The following is a 19,941-nucleotide window of genomic DNA, read 5'->3' as shown; positions in this document are numbered from 1 at the left end:
GGTAATCTTTTTCACCGACCTTCAAGTCTGCAAAATTTCGTCCAAATCGGTTCAGATTTAGATATAGCTCTCATATATGTACAGCCCTATTTTTCTAAATTTGGCCATAAAACCCTTATTTATCAACCGATCTTATTCAAAGTTGGCTACGTGTAATCTCCTATAGCACTTACTATATGTGCAAAAAAACATCGAAATCGGTTCAGATGTAGATATAGCTCCCATATATATGTATAGCCCGATTTTCCCAAATTTGGCCATAAAACCCTTATTTATTAACCGATCTTACTCAAAGTTGGTTAGATTCAGTCCCCTATAGTACTAACGGTATTCGATTCATCGAAATCGGTTCAGATGTAGATATAGCTCCCATATATGTATCACCCGACTTTGAAAAATTCGCCCCTAATAACCTTATTTTTGACCATAGAGGCCTCATTTCTTAACTGATATTACTCAAATTATGGACAAGGTAACCTTTAGTGGTATTAATCAAACTCGCAAAGTATTATGCAAATTGGTTCATATTTAGATATAGCTTCCATATATATACATCGCTCGATTTTCTCAAATTTGGCCACAGTACTCTTATTTATTAACCAATGTTACTCAAATTTCAAATTTTGATGTACTAGCCGATCGTATTTATACGTACCTGTAGCTCTTGCATAACAATATTGCTCGATTTTTACAAATTTGGATTTATTACCCACACTAATTGAACGATTTTCTCTTTTTTAATAATGGGCTCAATATTAGTGGCATACTAACTCCCCAGGTGCAATATCAACTACAGCCAGTGTTCCTAGAAGTAGGGGAAATTCTCTATATATATTTTCACTCAACACAATTTGTAATAATTTTTACATTTTGGTGGCTCTAGAGGAGGAAATTAGAAGCCGGCAAGGCTCGATCTTTAACACTGTGTGGTAACAACAGTTACCACTCGTGCCAAAAAAAAAATCTAACAAAATTTTAAGATTACCACAAATTACCACAAATCTACCAAACAAATATTTCTATAGAAATTTTTGTCAAAACTTTATTCCTGTAGAAAATTTTGTCAACATTTTAATTCTATAGAAAATTTTGTCAAAATTGTATTTTTCAAAATATTATTTCTAAAAAAAAATTTTCTCAAAATTTTATTTCTATTGAATTTTTTCTCAAAATTTTATTTCTGTAGAATTTATTGTCAAAATTTTATTTCTATAGAAAAATTTCTCGCAAAAATTTGTTTATAGAAACTTTTTCCAAAATTTTATTTTTATAGAGATTTAACAAAAAAGATTACTATTGTATAATTCGTAGGGTAGTTCAAGTACAAACAAGAACTGTATAAATTCCTAAAGTTGTTCAAGTACAAACAAGAACTGTTAGATGTTGGACATAGGGTACTTGAACCGTATGTCGATGATAATGATGCAAAATGCCAATTTGATCTAGCATGATGTTTATTTTCATTCAAGTTATTTATACTAAATAACTGATGATTAGTCAGAATACTAAGTTAACATGTTGGATATGTAGCCTATGCTATGTCAGTGACTTAAATAATATTTATGCTGACTTAGTATATTAGTTTAATGAACTAGTGCAGCAGAAGTCGACAACCTGACCAATTATTGTCGGTGAAATTTGATTCTTTATTTAAATAGGTCGGCTGTTGACTTCTGCTGCTTACAATGCAAATGATATTTAAACATATATGCTCTATAATATAGCAGCGTAAATGCTATTTACTATGTAATTAATTTTAATTATATTTATGTTATATCCTATAGCAGTGTAATGCAACTGTGTTCTTGAACATTCTCCCCCACGTTGAACGCTGCAGGTTCAACTAGCCGGAGACATTTAAATTTCGGGTGACTGGGTAGCATTCGTGTCCGGAACGCTTTGACGTGGTTGGGGAGTGGGCGTGGGTGGTTGGATTGATTCACCGCCTCTTTTCAGAAATATCCATCCAAGGTAGAACATCAACAGCATTGAAGATATGATAAGAGCTGTGTAACTTATTGCCATATGGTGATGTCTGTCGGAGTGGTAGGTGGTGCGAAAAGTTGAAATGTCAGCTTCCTGAAGTTTGTTCTGGAGATCTGTTAGCTGCTCGGTATGGTTTATTAATAGCTGATCAGTCGAGTTGAGAATTGCAGTGGACCTTTTCTCATGCGTTGTTAAGTTGAATTTCGGAAAGCGAGAGTAAGATGCTTGAATAAAACTTGATGCATTATAATGGCCTCGTAGAGTGACTTCAGAGGTTTTGAGGGTGCAAATTGGTTCAAGGTTGATGATCCCGGAACCTTGGAACGTGTATTGTAGAGTTTTTGTTCCGCAAACAGTACTGACGTCAATTTCATATGTGGTAGCATAAATCCATTGGTTCTTATGATGTAGTTGTTGCCAGATGATAGGCTCCTTGTAAATGTTGAGTTTGCATCTGGTTGTTGGTTTATGCCTGAACATATCTACTTCGCACGAAGCCGCCATAGATCCCTTCGAGAATATCGCGTGATTATTATCGCAGATAAAAGTATCACCGCTTGGTTGAATACAGTTGCGAATGTCATCACTGGAGAGTGGCATGTATTCTTCTCGATGGAGATTGATCTCCAAGTACTCTGTTTGGAGGTGTATCGCAACAAGGGTGCCGTTCTCGTTTGCAGGCACCGCAAATATCTTCAACAACTCAAACGTTTGCTGGTCAACTAGAGGGAGTCGTATCTCGAACATAACCTTGTCTTTAGTGACTGCTGCCTTTGTTCGCATGATTTTGTAGAATTGAATGAGGTCAATGTGATCGAAAGGTAGAACTCGTGATACCGGTAGATGAGCCTTGATTACGTTAATTTCTCTTTGCAGCTGATCCGGCGTTAGTAAGGATGGGCTAATCCTCCCATGATGGGAGTCTGTAAGAACATCAACGATTTCCGCTTCAACTTGGCGTAGTCTTGTTGCTGCTAGAGTTAGTTCGTTGGCAAGAAGAGCTATTGTGTGAGCTATCTTTAGCTGAGCTTTTTCTTCTACCACTTGGTTATGTATCATTGATATGGTGGTTTGGACTTCATTTATTCTAGTTTTTAAAGATAACTCATCTTCCTTTATTATATTTAAGGTCGAGTCGATAATTGAGGTTTGATTGTGTAACAGCGATGTGAGATGGCTTCTGTCCATCTCTGCTCTTTGTATCGTATTGTCCATTTCGGTGGCATAGTCAGCGTCTAGAATTCCAAACAGAGATCTTGCGACATTACCGATAATATTTAGAGCACCTCTACGCAATCTTCTTGGCATGATGATATCTCTTTCCTTGATTAATTCTGCTCTAGTTTGCTTGAGATGAGATGCGAAGTTGTTGGACATTGCTTCGTGAGGAGACATTTTGCATAGTTCGGAGAACATCTTTATACCGTCAGCGAAGTTGTCAATTTCTGATTTAAAGGGTATAAGATTGTAGTAGACCATGAGCTTCCATTCTGCTGTGGCTATCCGTGCCGTACCAATACCTTCAAAATATAATCCGGGTTTTGTTTCAAATGGTTGTGGTCGCATGGGATTACATAATACAACCGGTAGTATCAGAAGAGCCAGTAGTGTTGTGCACAATAAATTAAAGTTATTGGGCCTCGATCGTTTTGTTGTGGCTGGCTCCTGTTCATCTGGTGGCCTTATTCTTTTGTGATCCTCCTTTTCTTTGATATCATCATTGAATAATGGCGCTAAGCGATGGATTGGCCGTTTAATTATACCTGATGAAGTTTTGACATCGACTACACGCACGTTTCCATCTTGTCCTTTGTAGGTTTTGATGATGCGTCCAAGTGGCCACTGCATGACCTGTACGTTGTCCTCCTTGATGATGACAAGTTGGTCGGGTTTGATATTTGCTGATGTCGTTCTCCATTTGTGTCTCTGTTGCAGTTGTGACAAATACTCACTGGACCACCTATTCCAAAAACTGTGTCTTATTTCTGACACGAGTTTCCATCTTTTAGATAGTGGTGTTGGTGGCTGGTTTGTTCTGGCGTCAATTTGTGCGGTCAGGGGTTCCCCTATAAGGAAATGACCTGGCGTCAGTGCGGTTAGATCGTTGGGGTTTGAAGATATGGGAGTTAGTGGTCTTGAGTTTAAAATTGCTTCAATTTCTATGACTACCGTTTCCAGTTCTTCATAAGTAAGGGAGGCGGTGGACACCGAACGCAGAAGAAGATGCTTGGCTGATTTCACCGCTGCTTCCCAAAGGCCTCCGAAATGGGGGGCTCTGGGAGGGATGAATTTAAATTCGATCATTTCTTTGGAACATGCCCTTCCAATAGTCTCTTGTGATTCCTTCCCGAATATTGAGGTCTCCAGTTCCTTCAGTTGATTTCTAGCCCCAACAAAATTTGTGCCGTTGTCTGAATATATCGTTTGGCATCGCCCGCGTCGCGAGATGAATCTTTTTAGGGCTCCAATAAAGGCGTCTGTAGTTAGATCAGTCACAACTTCCATGTGGATTGCCTTTGTGGCAAAACAGCAAAAGACTGCGATATACACCTTATGTGGACGCTTTCCCCTAAGCTTGTAGTGTACCCAAAATGGACCGCAATAATCTACTCCAGTGTTTAAGAAGGGTCGACATGGCGTTATTCTGTCTTCTGGTAAATCACCCATTATCTGTTGATACATTTTTGGTTTGGCCCTTGTACAACGAATGCAATTGTGAACTGTGTTCCTTGCCATTGTTTTGCCCTTCATAATCCAGAATCCCCTTTCTCTTGTTGTATTTAGCAACGTTTGTGGACCGCAGTGATGGTTTTCATTGTGCAGCATCACGAGGATTAGTTTGACGATGGGGTCATTATAGGGCAATATTATTTGATGTTTCATTTCGTATGAGAGATTTGACGCATCTAGTCTTCCGCCAACTCGAAGAATATCTGATTTGTCAAGGAAGGGGGATAGACTGATAATTGGGCTGGATCTGCTGAGTTCTTTGGTTGTCTTTAACTTGTTAATGTCGTCTTTGAAGTCAGCTGATTGTATGGTTTTGACTATTAGATGCAAAGCTGAAGTTAACTCTATTGGGCTCAGTACTTTGGTTGCTGGTCGATCGGCGGACGATGTCCTGCTGTTTTTGATAAATCGTTGGATATAAGCCACAACTCTTTGAAGATAATCGAACGAATTGCGGTGGTTGATTTTGTAAATGATTCGTTCTAATCCCATTTGCGTGGCTGTAGTGACAATAACAGGCTTTCGTTTGAATTCTAATTCACTTGTTGGATGCAGTTCCTTCGCGAACTCCTTAGGCCAACTGTCTTCATTTCCATGTAAAAAAAGGGGTCCATAGAACCACATGTTGCACTCCGGTAATTGTTCTGGTTTTAAACCTCTGGAGATTAAGTCTGCGGGATTATTTTTGGAGTCGACGTGTCTCCATTGACTGTTGATGGTGAGTTCTTGTATTTTGCTAATTCGGTTAGCCACAAAGGTTTTGAGTGATGATGATGCCGAATTTATCCAATGCAAGACAATTTCGGAATCAGACCAGAAGAAGAGCTGTTTGTCTTCGTATCTTAGTACATTTTTTGTTTTGTTGGCCAGTTCTGCTCCTAGAAGTGCTGCGCAAAGTTCTAGCCTTGGCAGCGATACCTTTTGGAGAGGCGCCACTCTGGATTTGGCGCACAATAGCCGGACGATTATCCTTTTATTTGGGAGTTTAGATCGAATGTAAATTGCGGCTCCATAAGCCCTTTCTGATGCGTCCACAAAGACATGCATTTGAATGTGCTTCGCAGTTTGGCCGTCGAAAACGTGGCGTGGGATGTGGGTATTGTCTAACATATTTAGTGCATTACGAAAGGCGTGCCATTTTGTTTTTCGATCTTCAGGGAGTTCATCATCCCAAGATATTTGATCCTCCCAAAGTTGTTGAATGAACATCTTGGCTGCCACTACGACTGGGCCTGCTATACCTAACGGGTCGTAGATTCGTGCTACATCTGATATGACAGATCGCTTTGTTATCACTGAGACTGGCTGAAGATTTGCCCTAAGGCAGAATTGATCCGATGCTGGGCTCCATATCAGTCCCAATGCCTTGATTGATGCGTTTTCAAAATCAAGGTTGACTTCTTGATCATCTTGCGGTATGTCTTGGAGGAGTTGGCGATGGTTTGCACACCACTTCCGTAACTTGAAGCCGGCTTCCTTGAGTAAGGCGGTGAGTTGAGATTGCATTTCCTTGGCTGCTACTAAACTATCTGAACCGCTCATCCCGTCATCGACGTAAAAGTCCTGCTTCAGGATCGTTGCGCCAAGTGGATATTTTTCCATCCGGGTAGTCGCTAGCTTTTGTAGACACCTTGTCGCCAGATAAGGAGCTGATGATGTTCCATAAGTGACAGTGTTTAGTTGAAAATGTCGTACTGGCTTCCCTGGATTGTCCCTCCATAAAATGAGTTGAAGGTTCCTGTCTCGCTCGTCCACGAGAATCTGACGATACATTTTTTCAATATCGATGGTGAAGACAAATCTGGGTAGTCGGAAACGTAGAAGCATTCCAAATATGTCCCCTTGCACTGTTGGACCAGTCAGTAAAATGTCGTTTAGTGACCGATTTGTTGACGTTTTTGCTGAAGCATCAAATACGACTCGAAGTTTAGTTGTGCTGCTCTCCGGACGCAAAACACAGTGATGCGGAATGTAGTACCGAGGGCCTGGCAGGGTTTTGGGGTCGATTTGAGTCATGTGGCCAAGATCTTCGTATGACTGCATGAAGTCCTTGTATTGTTTTTCGAGATTGTTATCGCGTTTGAATCGTCGTTCCAAGGCAAGGAATCTGGAATATGCGGATGTTTCTGATTCACCAAGTGTTGTGGCATCCTCAGACAGGGGTAGACGCACAACAAATCTTCCATTGATATCTCTGGTTGTTGTTTGAATGAAGTGCGTTTCACACGCCTGTTCTGCAACTGTGAGATTGCTTTCTGCAGGGACTTCCTCGATTTTCCAGAATTTTTCCAGTAGTTCGTTTGTTGCTATATCGTCTTCACTGAAAACTGCACATGTTGCTTCGGTTGTGCTGTCGTCTGCCAATCGTCCTCTGGCGATCCACCCAAGTTTTGTGTTCTTCAGGACGGGTAAATTGTCTGCTAAGTGTAGTGTTCCTGATAGCAGAAGATGACAGTAAAACTCTGCGCCAAGCAACACATCAATTTTTGCCGAATTTTGGAACGATGGGTCTGCCAGCATTACATTTTCGGGAATAGACCAGGATGAAATGTCGAACGATGCACTAGGTTGATGTGGTATTATGTTTGGGAGAACATAAGCCTCCAGCCTGGATGAAAACTTGCTTGTGAGTGACTCGAACTTAACGTTTACCCGCTGTGTAGCTTGTCTGGATCTTCCACTAATTCCTTGAATACTTAGTGTTGCCCGTTCTGGTTGAATGGATAGGGTTTGAATTAGTCTTTCGGAGACTATGTTGATTTGGGATCCTGAGTCCAACAATGCTCGGAATTTTCCGGATCGTCCATTGTTGGCTGTTATTCTTATTAATGCTGTTGCGAGTAGAACCCTTGCCGGGCGAACGTTCGCTGATGCCACTGAGGTTGAGTGTAATGCTTCACTTCTAGATTGTGAGGGTTTGTTGCTGGGAAATTGTTGTTTTTCAAGATGCAGCAGCGAATTGTGTTTACATGAACACTTAGTGCATGTCTTGGATGTGCATTCCTTGGAACGATGATCGGGTTTAAGACAGTTTACGCAAAACCCTTTCTTTTGTACCCACTTAAGGCGATCCGCAATGTTCATTGCTAAGAATTGTTTGCAGTAATATATTGGATGGCCCTCCGAACACAGGGGACATCCACTTGATTTGTACGTTGTTGTTGTTGCTACTTGCTTTGCCTTGTCCTTTCCACCAACAGCTTCAAGTGCTTGGAAGCGGTTTCGTAAAACCTTCAGGAAATTGTTTAACGTCTGTAGCTCTGCTGGGTTTTCTAGCGATTGTTCGTACATGATGTGTGTTTGGCGATCCAATTTTTTGACCAATACATGTAAAAGTACCGGGTCCCAGTTGTCGATGTTGATCCCAATGTTCGTCAGTGCGGACAGACTTTCGTTGAGGACGTCGTGGAACTCTTTCAGAGATTTGGACTCGGCCGTTAAGTTTCCCCAGCTAAACAATTTTTGCAGTATTGTGGACACTAGGACTCGCTTGTTGTTGTACCTGTCCTTCAACGTGTTCCATGCCGTTGTGTAGTTTCCTTCAGTGAGATCCAGGTGACGTATTAATCGTTCTGCTTCCCCGCTCAAATTGGCCTTGAGATACCACATCTTTTGGATTGCCGGAATATCTTGCTCATGTATCATTTTCGAGAATATGTCCGAAAATGGTTGCCACGATAGGCAATCTCCATTAAACCTTGGTATGGATATCTTTGGTAGCTGTAGGTTGCAACTACCCTTTGCTTGCTGCATTGATTCCGAGGTTATGTTTTCGCTTGATTGTGTTTTCGAAAGAGACGCTATTTGAATTGCAACGTTCTCTTCTAAGGCTTCATAGTCTTCGCTGTCATAACCCTCAGCCGCCGGGTTGGCACACATTTCCCAAATGTCCAAATGAATAGTCTCGATCTTCTGCCATAATCTGTCTATAGCAGATAGAGATTGGACTGGTGATTGAATTAGATGTTTCAAGGACGATTTAAGTGCTGCTTGACGTCTTATCAGTCCATGAATGTTGTTTGCGGGTGCACTAGCACCTTGATTTACTAGCACTGATGATGCGGATGGGTTGTCTGCGGTAAACCCTGCTCCGCGTTCTGCTGGCAATGGCTTCGTTTGCCTGCTCAGACCTTTAATTAGCTGCTCTACTTCCTCAATAGTTGTATTGTATACGATTCCTATTGATTTATGGATATCTTCGACAATATACGGGTCATCTTCGCCCAACATCGAGTTGTTGCGTATGATATTTTCCGCTGTGTCAAAGGCTTTCCATTGAGCAATTAAATCTTCTTTTTTCTTTGTATAATACTCCACAGATCTTCGCTCGTGTGGAGTTTTCTTTATGTTGGCTACCGCTTTTTCTATGTTTGCGGCCCTTTCCTTTTGACGGATTATCAAATCCTATAAGTTTTCCATTTTTGAATTTCGTCGGTACTGGAAGACTTCAATTTAGACTGCGATCAATGTATGGCGATCCACTGTGTAGCGATCCAATGTGTAATGAATGTGTAACGGGATTAGTGTTCCTTTTGTCGATGTCACCAACGGGATTATCACCAACGGGATTATTTTTCCTTTTGTCGGGGTCACCAATGTATAATTCGTAGGGTAGTTCAAGTACAAACAAGAACTGTATAAATTCCTAAAGTTGTTCAAGTACAAACAAGAACTGTTAGATGTTGGACATAGGGTACTTGAACCGTATGTCGATGATAATGATGCAAAATGCCAATTTGATCTAGCATGATGTTTATTTTCATTCAAGTTATTTATACTAAATAACTGATGATTAGTCAGAATACTAAGTTAACATGTTGGATATGTAGCCTATGCTATGTCAGTGACTTAAATAATATTTATGCTGACTTAGTATATTAGTTTAATGAACTAGTGCAGCAGAAGTCGACAACCTGACCAATTATTGTCGGCGAAATTTGATTCTTTATTTAAATAGGTCGGCTGTTGACTTCTGCTGCTTACAATGCAAATGATATTTAAACATATATGCTCTATAATATAGCAGCGTAAATGCTATTTACTATGTAATTAATTTTAATTATATTTATGTTATATCCTATAGCAGTGTAATGCAACTGTGTTCTTGAACAACTATTTTGGGTAGAATTCTACCAACTGTGGTAACCGTGGTGGTAATACAAATTTATATTCTAAGTTATATACGTTGCATATTCATGTTTTAAGATAATAAAGTACTTAGAACCATTTTTGTATTGTAAAATTTTTTAAAGGGTGATTTGTTAAGAGCTTGATAACTTTTAAAAAAAAAAAAAAACGCATAAAATTTGCAAAATCTCATCGGTTCTTTATTTGAAACGTTAGATTGGTCCATGACATTTACTTTTTGAAGATAATTTCATTTAAATGTTGACCGCGGCTGCGTCTTAGGTGGTCCATTCGGAAAGTCCAATTTTGGGCAACTTTTTCGAGCATTTCGGCCGGAATAGCCCGAATTTCTTCGGAAATGTTGTCTTCCAAAGCTGGAATAGTTGCTGGCTTATTTCTGTAGACTTTAGACTTGACGTAGCCCCACAAAAAATAGTCTAAAGGCGTCAAATCGCATGATCTTGGTGGCCAACTTACCGGTCCATTTCTTGAGATGAATTGTTCTCCGAAGTTTTCCCTCAAAATGGCCATAGAATCGCGAGCTGTGTGGCATGTAGCGCCATCTTGTTGAAACCACATGTCAACCAAGTTCAGTTCTTCCATTTTTGGCAACAAAAAGTTTGTTAGCATCGAACGATAGCGATCGCCATTCACCGTAACGTTGCGTCCAACAGCATCTTTGAAAAAATACGGTCCAATGATTCCACCAGCGTACAAACCACACCAAACAGTGCATTTTTCGGGATGCATGGGCAGTTCTTGAACGGCTTCTGGTTGCTCTTCACTCCAAATGCGGCAATTTTGCTTATTTACGTAGCCATTCAACCAGAAATGAGCCTCATCGCTGAACAAAATTTGTCGATAAACACATTTCGAACCGAACACTGATTTTGGTAATAAAATTCAATGATTTGCAAGCGTTGCTCGTTAGTAAGTCTATTCATGATGAAATGTCAAAGCATACTGAGCATCTTTCTCTTTGACACCATGTCTGAAATCCCACGTGATCTGTCAAATACTAATGCATGAAAATCCTAACCTCAAAAGAATCACCCTTTACATTTAACGAAAAATATAAAAGGGAAAATTGTTTGGGAAAGTAGGGAACTTTTTTTGTCCTTGTAGGGTAAACCGAACATTTTCCCTGTCAGCTTAAAACCATGCAGTGACTAAACTACAAGTGTAGCTTAACCAACAGAGGAAAAGAATGTTTGTCAAATTTATTTGGGCAAAGCCCTATAGACTGCAAGATGGTTGGATGGACGCACGTTTCGGAATTACCACATTCCTCGCTACAGTTGTAGTTTAGTCAATACATGGTTTCACACCAATTTTTGTGTGATTGGGGATCGTCTATATATAACTATAGACCGATATGGACCACTTTTTGAATGGTTGTTAGCGGCCATATACTAACACCACGTTCCAAATTTGAACCGGATCGGATGAATTTTGCTCCTCCAAGAGGCTCCGGAAGTCAAATCTGGAGAACGGTTTATATGGGGGCTATATATAATTATGGACCGATATGGACCAATTCTGGCATGGTTGTTAGAGACCATATACTGACACCATGTTCCAAATTTCAACCGGATCGGATTAAATTTGCTTCTCTTAGAGGCTCCGCAAGCCAATCTGGGAATCGGTTTATATGGGGGTTATATGTAATTATAGACCGATGTGGACCAATTTGGTTAGATGTGGACCAATTTGGTGGTTAGAGATCATATACTAACACCATGTACCAAATTTCAGCCGGATCGGATGAAATTTGCTTCTCTTAGAGCAATCGCAAGCCAAATTTGGGGGTCCGTTAATATGGGGGCTATACGTAAAAGTGGACCGATAGGGCCCATTTTCAATACTATCCGACCTACATCAATAACAACTACTTGTGCCAAGTTTTAAGTCGATAGCTTGTTTCGTTCGGAAGTTAGCGTGATTTCAACAGACGGACGGACGGACATGCTCAGATCGAATCAGAATTTCACCACGACCCAGAAGATATATACTTCATGGGGTCTTAGAGCAATATTTCGATGTGTTACAAACGGAATGACAAAGTTAATATACCCCCATCCTATGGTGGAGGGTATAAAAAGAGGAAGCACGCTCAAAATAAACCCAGCAAGTGCACTCAAATCTATGATTTGACAGTGGCATAGGAAAATAGATATGTTTGTACGAATTTATTTCGGCTATCATGCAAAAACTTTTTTCGGAAGGTTCAAGTGTGCTCTCATTGTTGGGTTTAATGAACTGCCTGAATTTATTCTGATAATTGGTTGATAGTTTTGCTGCATGTAGAGGATGCTGATGAGGAATGTGGTAATTCCGAATCGTGCGTCCATCCAACCATCTTGCAGTCTATAGGGCTTTGCCCAAATAAATTTGACAAACATTCTTTTCTTCTGTTGGAGAAGTTACACTTGTAGTTTAGTCAATGCATGGTTTTAAGCTGAAATCAAAACAAAAAAAAAAAAAACAAAATATTTTTTCTATAAAAAAATTTCTCAAAATTTTATTTCTATGGAAGTTTTTCTCAAAATTTTATTTCTATAGAATTTATTATCAAAATAATTATTTCTATAGAAAAAATTTTCAAAAAAAAAAATGTTTATAGAAACTTTTTCCAAAAGTTTATTTCTATAGGGATTTAACAGAAAAATTATTATTTTTGGTAGAATTCTACCAACTGCAGCAACCATGGTGGTTATACAAATTTATTTTCTAGGTTATATACGTTGCATTTCATTTTCATAAAATACTTAGAACCATTTTGTTTTGTAAAATTTGTTTAAATTTAACGAAAATATTGTAGGGAAAATTGTTTGGGAATGTATGGGAAAGTAGGGAACTTTTTTTGTTCCTTGTAGGGTAAACCGAATATTTTCCCTGGCAACACTGACTATGAGCTATAGTCAGATTGAGACAAAGCACCCATAAACATCTACCCCTTAATTTTCTTAAATATGCTACTGCGGTTTATCTCCCAGACCTATATGTTACCCCATAAATGCTTATGATTACTAATTCTGTAATGGTGGTTTAGGGTATGATATAGTCGGCCCCGCCCGACTTTCTACTTTACTTACTTGTTTAATAATGGGTTCAATATTAGTGGCATACTAACTCTTTTGGTGCAAAATAAACTATAGCTCCTAATATTAGACATTTCTGCTCAAATTGTGACAAGACACCCATAAACATGTACCCCCCTTTATGTTCTCCAAAACCTATACCAATAATACCCCGCAAATGCTTATGTTTACTAATTCAGTAGGGGTGGTTTAGGGTATGATATAGTCGGCCCCGCCCGACTTTCTACTTTACTCACTTGTTTAATAATGGGCTCAATATTAGTGGCCGTGCAATATCAACTACAGCCAGTGTCCGTAGGTGCAATATCAACTACAGCCAGTGTTGCTAGAAGTTATGGAAATTCCCTATACGCCACAACATTGTAGAATCACTGCACAATTTATTCTATTTGCATAATGAATTGGTGAAATTATTACAAAAAGTTACAATAGACCGAACGCCATCCGATAATTACAAAATAATTATAAAAGTTGATAAAACACCAGTACATTGAAAAAAAAGCATGCCCGGTTCCAAAGATTTTGTCTTTACTTTAAAAATTTTGGTATTGATTCCGAGCCAAAGAAGCGGGGAATACAAGTAAGGATACTTTTAAGACACAGTTCTCTTTTAACTGTTTCACTACCGGAATAAACCTAATGATAAAAACTTTTATTTTTCTTCTGTTTTTACTTGTACTAACAGCATGTACACAGAAAAAAATATCACCAAAATATTTCCAATTAAAAAGTTAATTGAAGTTGAAAATTTTTTCAATTAATAAATTAATTGATACAATTAACTTTTTAATCATGATAGAAACATTAAGTTAATTAAGTCAATGATTGAAATTTTTAAAATGTTTAATTAAAAAATTAATTGATACAATTAACTTTTTAATCAAATTCGGAAGACTAATTCAGTTAAAAAAGTGCTGATTTTTTTTCTACTTTTTTAATTAAAAATATATTTCAAACAATCATTTGTTAATCCAAATAAAAACTCTAAGCCAATCTAACTAAGTAATTAAAAATAGTTACCTTTTTTAATTAATAAATTAATTGCGTTTTGCAATCAACATCAATTAAATTTTTAATTGAATCAATTAAAAAATTAATTGAATTTTGCTGAAAAAATCAACTAATTTTTTAATCAAGAATTTTTTCTATGCCCAATTAAAACTGTGATTGATACTATCATTTTCGTGATTGAAGACATTTCAATTAAAAAATTAATTGGATCAATTAATTTGGTGATTGAATCAGAGAAACATTTTTTGTGTGTGGTATAAAAATTGTCATTTTGAAAACCTACCTCAATTACTTCAAGAGCTATACGAGCTTGTTCTGAAAATTTGATTCTTGAATTGTGACCAAATGGCCTTACGAAAATAAGCGCTATTTGGCCTATAGTATCATTCAAAGTGTGAGAAAAAAATACAAACAAGTATATACTGTCGTAAGTTCGGCCAGGCCGAAGCTTATGTACCCTTCACCATAGATTGCGTAGAAACTTCTACGAAAGAATGTCATCCACAATCGAATTACTTGGGTTGTGGTATCTTAAAACTTCTTAACATCGTTTTCTAAATTGTGAGTTAGTCTATACGTGGTATATGCTAGACAAAAAAGGTATGTATAGGTAAGTCTACAAATAATTACGAATCGATATGGACTTTTGCACGGTACGTAGAGACCCAGAATTGAAATATGGGGGTCGCTTATATGGGGGCTATATACAATTATGAACTTGATACGGACCAATTTTTGTGTAATTGGAAATCGATTTATCTGAGGGATATATATATAACTATAGACCGATATGGACCTAGTTAGGCATGGTTGTTAACGACCATATACTAACATCACGTACCAAATTTCAACTGACTCGGATGAAATTTGCTCCTCCAAGAGGATCCAAAACCAAATCTCGGGATCGGTTTATATGGGAGCCATATATGATTATGGACTGATATGGACCACTTTTGGCATGGTTGTTGGACCATATATACTAACATCACGTACCAAATTTCAACCGAATCGGATAAATTTTGCTCTTCCAAGGGGCGCCGGAGGTCAAATGTGGGGATAGGTTTATATGGGGGCCATTAGCGTAGCTAGACAATTTTCCTAGGGGGGGCTATAGCCCCCCTAGCTAAAAATTTATAGACTGAACTTATAGGTTCAATTAATGTTTTATTTCATAAAATTTTATAAAAAATTAGACATCAAAATTACTCAACAATTAATTTATAATAAAGCAACTAAAAATAGTTCCACACTTTTCCCAGCAAAAAAATTGTGAGTTGTTCTAAAGGCACAACTTTAAAAGTACTTCCAAAAATTTCCTCAATTATTTTAACTACACAGGAAGTTTTTTTACTTCATTTTTTTTTCGCATTCAAATATGTAATTTTTTGTTTTCTTTTTTTTCAAATGGTTTAAAAAAAGAGTAAGAATAAATAAATTGGTACAAATTATTCAAATTTTGCCACAAAACTGCTAAATCCATTATGGGTATAAAAACAATATAAAAATTATTTTTTTGGGAAAATATCACAAAATTTTTTAATTCACATTCAAAACACTGAATTCGAATCTCACTTTAAGAAGTGATGCAAATTCATTGCAACGGCTGTTGAAACGGTGGAGATTTGTCCTATGACAAGCTCATATTACATTCATTGCTTCTCCGCCAATTTTGCACCACTTCTAGACCCAAAAAAGAACAATTTCACTACTTTTTTGGCGACGCTTTTTCGCAGCATTATTAAGATATTAATTTATGAAAGAATACTTTTAATATCAATTACTATTTTTTTAATTAAATTGACTAAACTAAATAAATCATAAGTTCAACCACAGCTTTATTTCATAAATATCTGACTTCAAACATTGCCATCGGCAACAGCTACCACAACCCAAGTAATTCGATTGTTCATGAAAGTCTTTAGCGGAACTTTGTGCGATTGTATATACTTGTTTAATTTTTATAAAAATTAAAAAAACTATTGACATTTATTGAAAAATGGAAAATCATAAATAGAGTTTCAAATTCTGGGGGGGGGCTAAAATTTTTCTGGGGGGTCTAAGCCCCCTCCCCAGAGGCCTTCCTACGCTTATGATGGGGACTATATATAATTATGGACCGATTTCGACCAATTTTTGCATGGTCATTAGAGACCGTATATTAACACCATGTACCAAATTTCAGCCGGATCGGATGAAATTTGCGTCTCTTAGAGGCTCCGCAAGCCAAATCTGGGGATCGGTTTATATGGGGGCTATATATAATTATGGATCGATGTGGACCAATTTTTGCATGGTTGTTAGAGACCATATACTAACACCATGTACCAAATTTCAGCCGGATCGGATGAAATTTGCGTCTCTTAGAGGATTCGCAAGCCAAATTTGGGGGTCCGTTTATATGGGGGCTATACGTAAAAGTGGACCGACCTACATCAATAACAACTACTTGTGCCAAGTTTCAAGTCGATAGCTTGTTTCGTTCGGTAGTTAGCGTGATTTCTACAGACGGACGGACGGACACGCTCAGATCGACTCAGAATTTCACCACGACCAAGAATATATATACTTTATAGGGTCTTAAAGCAATATTTCGATGTGTTACAAACGGAATGACAAAGTACATAAACCCCCATCCTATGGTGGAGGGTATAAAAATAGAATTTGGTGTCTTTTTCGAATGTCCTTCTAAGTGGATATCGGTAGAGAAAGGGTTAAATTTGGGTTTTGTGTACTTGCTGCTAGGAAGAAAATTTTAATTTTTCGTTTTTTCAGCTCTTTTTCTTCATATGCTATCAAAGTCCTTTAAAAACGAGTTAACGACTACTTTATTTTCCAAATTCAGACTCGACTTCTAGTAGGTTAGGTTAGGTTAAAGTGGCAGCCCGATTATGATTCAGGCTCACTTAGACTATTCTGTCCATTGTGATACCACATTAACTAAAAGTACCTATTACATATGGGCACTTCTAGTTTTAACCGCTGAACCTTCTTGATTATTTTTCTTTGTTGAACCAACCAGATTGTTCCAAAAACATTAGCAGACTGCTTAAGTTAACGTTTTCCAGATCCGCCAGTAATCTGAAGCTATATGCTCCTAATAGTTGCTTGCGCTTTACACAAAATGCAGGACACTCACACAAGAGGTGTTTAATTGATTCCTTTTCCTCCGCATCATGACAGCTCATACAATAGTCATTATACTTCGCACCAATAGTTTTTGCAAAATCGCCTATCAGGCAGCGACCCGTTAAAGCAGATATCAGGAGTGATATCTGACGTCTCGAGAACACTAGCATATCTAGTGTGCGGTTTAAGTTTAAATGGGGCCATATTTGCTTGGTGTCGTTACAGCCCTTGCAATTCTCCCATCGAACATTTGCCATCATAACAGCCTTCTCACGCAGCATGAGCTTGCAGGTAGCCAGGGGCATACCAACAGATTCTAGTTCCCCTGGAATATGTAAGGTAGTCCCTAGCCTTGCCAACTCATCCGCTTCGCAGTTTTTACTTGAAACATATGCTATGTTTCAAGTCTTTAAAATAAAGTGTTGAAAAACATGTCCTATTTTTTGAACTAATTTTTGCTTTGTAGTCAATATGCAAAAAGACAACAAATTTTAAGTCAATTGCATTAGTTTTAAAGAATATTTCTAAATTATTAAAGTCAAGTTGACCTTAGCCTAAAAATTTTTTCTTTCATGTTATAATACCCATTTTTGCGTCAAATCACTCAATTATAAGGACAATACGACTTCATTGAAAAGTTTATCGACTTTTGGACAAGGAAAAAACTTTATTTTAGAGAAATGTGTCTTCTATGCTAAGCAAAATTTGCATTCGTATTTTAAAGACGTGAAATCTTTGACCTCACGACAATATGTTTTTCAGTGTAGGTGATTCGACGATTCATTGTTGGTGAGATATAATTTTATTGAAACGCATCGCTCATATGCTGCTCTCTAAAATTCAATTCTCTTTTGACAAGGAGAAGATGGTAATCATTTCAATTAAAAATTTTAAACCCAAATACTGGTTAATTAAAAAAAATTGCTCACAAAAAAAAAAAATATATATATATATTTATAAAAGATATTTATTATAGAGAAAGACACAAATAAAAAGATAAGTAACATGTGTACAAACTTTTGGTTCGGGAAAACATGGTAAATCATATTTTTAGATGCCGTCAACTGTATCATTAGTATGTAGAATATAATTAACAATTATCAAAACTGAAATTTTTACATTTTAAAATGCAAAAGAAAAAACATAAACTGTGTGTGTTATTACAATTCTGTTTCTGGGGATTTTAAAACTCTGATTTTCTTCGAGATGCAATACAAAATAAAAGAAAAATTTCGGGTCAGCCAATCGGACCGGGCCCATTTAGAATAAAATATATTAAAACAAATATTGTGAATATTGTTATTTATCTAGAAATGCCAACATTACCGTTGATATTCTACCCTAAGAAACTTATCTCATTTACTACGGACTATCGAGCCATCTAAAAGAAATCGGGCGACAAGCTTGTTATTATAATAGGTATCGAAAGAAAAATTAAACTTCATATAGGGAGTGTAGGTTGGAAACATTTTATCGCTAATACTGAAGTTGGAAGTGGTGTACAAGTAGTTCTGGAAATAAAAAAAAAAAATTAAAACCATTTGTTAAATATGTGTATTTCTAATTAGTTTTTCTCTATACTTACAGCTTTCAAGGGACACTCGAAAGGCATATTACTTGACCTCCATATCTCAGTCATAATAGACTTCATATAAGAGTTTACCGTAGACGAATCCAAAAATTTACAAATATTAAATTTAATATCCAAAAACTTCACAGCCTTCACAGCATTTAACGTGGTAATATACACGTAAATATGGTATTGGGCATCTACCCCAAAATCTCGATCATACATGAACTCCTCATTAAGAAAATAATTGTTGGGAGCCACCTTTTTGACATCGCAATTGTAAATTGCCACCACCGAATCATAAGAGCTGCATGATACATTGCCAACAAGAAGAGTGAAACGTCTGTTTGCAGCCTAAATTTTCAATAAAAAATGTAAGTCGTTAAGAAAATGTAAGTGCTAACATTGGGAACATGCATAACGGTGTGGTCACACTGAGGAAATAATTGACTAAAATATTTGACTAAATATATTCCATCACGATAAGAGTATTTTCCAAAAACGGTGTACATATACTTCGAAAGTGCTCCTGGAAAAAAGTTTGACACCCATTTTTGGCCAATATTTGCCTAGTGTGACCATACCTTAAGTGTAATTATAGTTTTTGCAGTTTAGCACAATACATATGGGATACATATATAAGCAAAGTACACAAAAAAGTGTCTCATAAATTTAAGAAGATTTTTACAATAATTTATTACAAGAATTTTACAGAATTTTAGTTAATTTTTCGTATTTTCAACGAAAGTTAACTACTCGAAAGGAAATTTTACAAATTTTAAGTAGCAATCGTTTAGTTCATGGCCTACAAAATACGATGGAAATTTCCTTAACATTTTTCTTAACTGGTAGTTAAAAATTCGTTTGTCATACCAAAAAACTACTTGTGAAATGTAAAGTACTTTCTAAATAATAAGTGCAATTTACTATAATTATACCCTAAACCACAGAAATATTGATTTTAGACCCCATAAAATATATACCGATCGAATATACAGAATCACCTCCTGAGTCGATCTAGTTTGTAATAATTTTTACATTTTTGTGGCTCTAGAGGAGGAAATCAGAAGACGACAGGGCTTGATCTTTAACAATGTGTGGTAACAACAGTTACCACTTGTGCCAAAAAAACCTAACAAAATTTGAAGATTACCACAAATCTACCAAACAAATATTTCTATAGACATTTTTGTCAAAAATTTATTCCTTAGAAAATTTTGTCAACATTTTATTTCTATAGAAAATTTTGTCAAAATTGTATTTCTATAGAATTTTTTTTTTCAAAATATT

Source organism: Haematobia irritans, chromosome 5 (assembly GCF_050003625.1).
Source record: "Haematobia irritans isolate KBUSLIRL chromosome 5, ASM5000362v1, whole genome shotgun sequence".
NCBI classification, from domain to species: domain Eukaryota; kingdom Metazoa; phylum Arthropoda; class Insecta; order Diptera; family Muscidae; genus Haematobia; species Haematobia irritans.
The sequence above is the reverse complement of the archived record's forward strand: the minus strand, read 5'-3'. Positions refer to the sequence as shown.